Below are 6,000 nucleotides of genomic sequence, written 5' to 3'. Positions count from 1 at the left end.
CCCCTCGGGGAGATGCTGAACTCCACTAAGCTGTGGGACAACCCTATTAACATGGTGCCACTCGATGACCGCAAAGTATATCAAACTAGTGACCTCTCGCCATATGCGACAATGCTCCTCTGTAAGTATCTCCGGATGGACCACAACAAGTACATCAAGGGCGGAGTACGACTCCCATACAATCTGAAAATTTTTAACCCATTAAACATTACCACAACAAGTATATATATAGGCATGACCGTAAAGCATACAACAAATGAAACAAACACGCTCATCAGACTTACATCGCGAGCGGTCAACCGATCCAACGCAAGACGATAATTTATGACCCTCTGTTCCTTGCCATCATTCGGAGGTAAGTAAGCAGACCACCTAAGCTGAAAAAATAGTAAACACAAAGTTATAATACCATGGCATATCACATTCTTAAACTTTTAAAAATATAAAAAAATACTTGGATACCAGCGGAACGAGAAAACCTCAAACCCAAACAGCCTCAGCAATGAAAATCACCAGAATATTCAACTCTGTACAAGTGGAGAGGACCCGCAAGTTTGGTCACATTCTTGTTCGTAACCCGACACATGCATCGGTACAACCACGCCAAAGCGGCCGACCCCCAGCTATACCTCCCAATGTCATCAAGGTTCGCCACAAATGGCAACCACCATATATGTACCCGATTCACACTCTTGTCCCCAAATAACTGAGTGGATAAAAGCATCATGATGTAGGAACGTGCATAAACGCGAATAGTGTCCTCGGTCGCATTGGCTGGTAACACCCTAAACCTCTCATGGAACCATGTAAAGTAGACTGTCATCTGCTTGATCTTATTCGGTGGTGGCAGCTCACCGCATAGATCCTAAAACCACTCCCAAGCTGGTCGGTCACCCTCCATGAATTTCTCAAACTCACCAAGGAAACCACTCACGGTCTCCCCATCAACAGGAAACCCAAGCTGAAATGCCACATCCTGCAATGTCACTGTGCACTCTCCGAAAAGCATACGAAAGGTGTGCATCTCAGGACGCCACCTCTCAATGAAGGCACTGACCAAGGGCTCGTCCAACCAGAATCAGTGGCTGTTTAACCTGGCTAAGTGGTACAATTCAGTCCTCTCTAAATACGGGATGATCCTGTCATTCATGGGCATATTTTGTTGCCGTCTCACACTATAGATACACCTAGTAGGCTGCACACACAACACAAAAGACATACCGTAAACAGTTAAATTCTGCTATCTACAACAAATCTTCCCATCTAATAACAACAAATCCCTTATAGCATGACGAAACAACGACACAAGTTACATTACTAAACAATTAAACTATTAACCTATTAGTCAATCGTCAAATCAAAATGCAAAAAACTTGTTTTTGTGCCTAATATGAAAAAATGTTACATAATTTAAAGAAGCCCTTCCACAAAAATTGATTTAACACAAATAACACTGTAATAATAAAACTATTTCTTACAAAATACAATATTAGGAAACTAACTGAACAAAAACCGCTATACAAACTGATTCCTATATATAGCTCCACTACATTCTACATCCTAACATGCAATGCCAAATTCCAAACTATAAGGGTTAAACTATAAAGTCTACTTCCTCTACCTAACAAACCATTTTTCTAATTACTAAATGCCAAGTCCTAAAAAAAATTAAATGCTAATACTAAAAAAAATTGCTAATGCTAAAAAACATAACATATAACTAACCTCGTCAGCAATGGCATCGTCAACATGGGTGTTCCGAGTGTTACCTGAAACTGTAGGTCGATCTCGGACGAGATCTTCTGTACTGGTCGGAGCTGTTGTGTCTGACTTGTTGATGGTGACTGGAGCCGCCGTGTCCGACTTGTTGGACTTGGTGGTAGTGTTGCCTTCATCCCCGGAGGGTTGGGGGTACCTGCAAGGGACTCCGATGCTTAAGTTAGCAAGGGTATTAAGCAGGTATTGAGTAGAATCAGAGTATGAGTTATACCTGGGTGCTCCAGCATATTTATAATGGTGAGGAGTGACCTCTCTGGAGATAAGATAGTTATCTTATCTTATCTTATCTTATCTTTGAGTGAAGTCATCTTATCTTTAAGGGAACTGCCTTTATCTTTCTGGGCTTTGGCTGCCTTTAGATTGGGCTATGTTCCTTCATTTTGGGCTTGCTTTGGGCTCCTTTGGCGATTTGGCCGAGCTCTTTGAGAAGAGGTCGGATAGTCTGGCCTGAAGAGGTTGGTCGGCTTGTTGCTAAACATCCCGGGTCGGACAGCTTGTCCCAGGGTATGAACAGTGCCCCTGCTTGAGTTCGATCTTTCCATGAGATCGTGCTTTTCAGAGCTTCGATCTCTTTGGAAGTAGTGCTCAAGCATCTGTCTTGCTTGTTTCTTCATTGCTTTGCAATCTTACAGATTTTCTAGAGATTTGGTACTTCACAGTCCAACCTCTTTTGAGTGGTAGCGTGGGTTTTCTACCCTTGCCTTCTGGATCACGCCTTGCTTTAAGTTTGTGTTGACAACCCTCTGCTTTGGTGAAGTTATCCTTGCGGCTTGATATCCGGACTTTTAGTAATTTGTCCAATGACTTTTTAGTGTTCTTTATATAGAACCTTTTTTTTTAGTCTTGGATGATGTTCGTAGCCCTGTTTGAGATTGTGCCTTCTTTGAGTGGAGTGTATCCTTTTTGGCTAAGCGCATTTGAGCCTTAAGTTGTTTCCCAACCTTTTGGCTTGTTCTTTTTTGAAGTCGTACTTGCGCCTCTTCTTTAGCTGACGTCGACCTGTATGACTTTGCCCCTGCTTGAGTTCAGACTTTTCCGTGAGACCGTGCTTTCAGAGTTTCGATCTCTTCGGGGAAGTCGTGCTCAAGCATCCTGACTTTGGTCGATCTTTGAGTAGTTTCTCCTTGTGCGAGTCTGGTATTGCCCCTTTTACTTTGTTGAGGGGACCTTTCAGCCTTCTTCCAACTTGTTTGTCTTTGCTGTTCGAGCTTTTTAGTCATAATCCAACAACTTTTTAGGTAGTGTTCCGATGGGGAACCTTTTTATAGTTTGTTTGGATGACTTTTTAGCTCTGTCTTTGAGGCTGTGCTTTTCACTTTTTAAGTAGTGTCTTTTTTCAAGACTTCGTACCTTTTAGCAAAACATTCCTGGCCTTCCTCTGGCCGTTTGCGAGATGTCTTTGTCCGTTTTTGTGGATCTTTGTAGAGTGTCGGTACTTTGTTGTCTGACCTCTTTTGATCACTCTTGGTTTTGTCCACTTTCTGCTTGGTCGAGGTGGTCCTTGGGGCTAACTTGTCTGACGACTTTTTAGTGTTCTCGTAGAACTCTTTTTAGTCAGTCTGAACAATTTTGATAGCCTTGTCGTGGAGCCGTGGATTTTTTGGACGGAGCTATGTCCATTTTAGCGCACATTTTTCATTTGTCCGACTTCTCTTGTCGATCCTAGCTGTAGCTTTTGTTGGTCCGACTTCTTCTTGTCGGTCCAATCTGTAGCTTTTGTTGGTCCAACTTCTTCTTGTCGATCCAATCTTAGCTTTCGTTGGTCCGATTTTTTCTTGTCGGTCCAATCTGTAGCTTTCGTTGGTCCAACTTCTTCTTGTCGGTCCAAGCTGTAGCTTTCGTTGGTCCGACTTCTTGTCGGTCCAATCTGTAGCTTTCCATGTTATTTCTGTAATCTTCTTTTTTGGACTTTGTTCAGGTCTCTTTCAGGGATTACTTTTATAACTTTTGTGTTGTGGGCCGAATTTCGTCGTGTCGGGGCTCTCCTGAGTTATTGCTGTAATCCTCTTTCTTGGTCCTTATTCAAGTCTCTTTCAGGGATTACTTTTATAACTTTTGTCATTTGGGCCGACTTTGTCATGTCGGGTCCTCCTAAGTTATTTCTGTAATCCTCTTTCTTGGACTTTGTTTAAGTCTCTTTCAGGGATTACTTTTATAACTTTTGTCGTTTGGGCCGACTTTGTCATGTCGAGCTCTTCTAAGCTATATCTGTAATCCTCTTTCTTGGACCTTGTTCAGGTCTCTTTCAGGGATTACTTTTATAACTTGTTTTGTAGGAGACCGACTTCGTTAGGTCGATCTCTTCTAAGTTTATTTTTGTAATCCTCTTTCTTGGACCTTTGTTAGGTCTCTTTCAGGGATTACTTTTATAACTTGTCTTGTAGGAGACCGACTTCGTTAGGTCGATCTCTTCTAAGTTATAGCAATTCCTCTTTAATAGGGTTGGCCAGACCTCTTTCCAGGGATTTGCTGATAACTTGGGTTGACTTAGTCTGACTTTTTAGTGTCGGCCAGTCTTTTTAAGTTATTATATAGCAATCCATAAGACCTCGTCAGGTTCTTTTTGGGATCACTTTCGATAACTTCTTGCATTATTCTGTGTTCATCTTTGCCAATTCGTAGATGGTGGTTTTTGTCCCGGTTTGATCGTCCTTTAGGTGAATCGCGTTTTCACCTTTGTCGGACGATCATTCCTATCGAGATCGTACAGTGAATCTGTTCTTCACTTTCTGTCGATCTGTTGTTTTATAATCGGACGATGAATGCTTCAGATTAATGCGTCTTGGGAGTTTGTAGAGCAGTGAATTTTGGTTTTCACTTTGTCGACCTTTGTCAAAATCAAACGATGAATTCGGTTTTCATCGTGGTTGGGCGGTGAAGTTGGTTTTCACCTTGCCGACTTGTCACTTTGTAATCGGACGATGAATTTGGTTTTCATCTTGCCGACTTTGTCGTGATCGGGCGGTGAATCTGGTGTTTACCTTGCCGACCTGCAATAGTCGGGCGTCTTGGTAGGAAACTTTTTAGGGAATCTGCAATTTTTTAATAAAATAAAGATAAGAGTGTGTACATGTTAGTACTTACCTTTCTAGATCGGGCAATCTTTTTGGATCTCGGCCTGGTGCCCTTTGCAGGCATGCCATGACCTTGGTAGCTCTTGCCCCTCGAGGTTGGACACTTTGTAGTAACCTTTCCCCAGTTCTTCTGAACAACTTGGTATGATCCTTTCCAGTTGGCTGCTAGCTTCTCTTCTCCTGACCGACCTATTCTGATGTCATTTCAGATTAGGATGAGATCGTCGTTGCTAGGTTACCTTCCGATTGTATCTTGAGGCCATTTGACATTTTAACACCTCTTCCTTGGTCCGAGCTCTTTCTCAGATTTCTGGAAGTAGGTCGAGTTCTTCCTTTTGAAGTTGGGAGTTGGCCTCTTCACTGTTGTGGATCAGTCTGGGCGATCCTTCTTCGACCTCCACTGGGATCATTGCCTTCATTTTGTAAGCTAATTGGAAAGGTGATTCCTTTGTGGTGGAGTGTGGAGTTGTCCGATATGCCCATAGGACTTGTTGGAGCTCTTCTGGTGGGGCTATGTTTTTGATGTAAAGCTTTGACTTTGTAGTTGGGTTTTTGCTCTGAAGAACTTTGGTTCATTCTGCAAAAAGCTTGCGTCTTTGATCGTTTGTGATGATTTTTCTTTTGTCATTCGCCTTTGAGAAGAATGTGGGCTTTTAGGGTTTTGTTGTTGTTCCTGTTTCTTTTCATCGTTGCCTGACTCCTTTTGTATAAAAGTTCTAGCTTTTGTTTTGACCTTTTGTCTGAGAGGTGTTCGGACTATTTGGGTATAGATTGTCGGCTTCTCTTCTCTGTGTTCTTGCCCTGTTGTTGCCTCTAAAGGGTGCCCCTGGACTTTCGTGTGAGTCCTGGAGTTTCTCTTTTACTACTGTATCTGACATTTGATGTTTTGCTGTTATTGTCCGAGTTGTTTCCTTATTTTTCTGAGTTGTTTGGTAATAACCCCATGGTTGACCTATGTCTTCTTGAAAAAATATTGCTGAGATGTCTACTAAGATCCCGGACGGCATGTCTGATTGACTGGATTCTATAGTTTTAATGCGTGTTACTGTGGCTGACCCTGAGTACTGTGTGCGACTTAGGAGGTTTCGTAAAATTTGTAGGGATAGGGATGAAGAGAAGAATTATGAGCTGGTGTCGCTAGACTCTG

Source organism: Arachis hypogaea, chromosome 3, assembly GCF_003086295.3.
Source record: "Arachis hypogaea cultivar Tifrunner chromosome 3, arahy.Tifrunner.gnm2.J5K5, whole genome shotgun sequence".
Taxonomy (NCBI): domain Eukaryota; kingdom Viridiplantae; phylum Streptophyta; class Magnoliopsida; order Fabales; family Fabaceae; genus Arachis; species Arachis hypogaea.
This window is presented reverse-complemented; position numbering follows the sequence as displayed.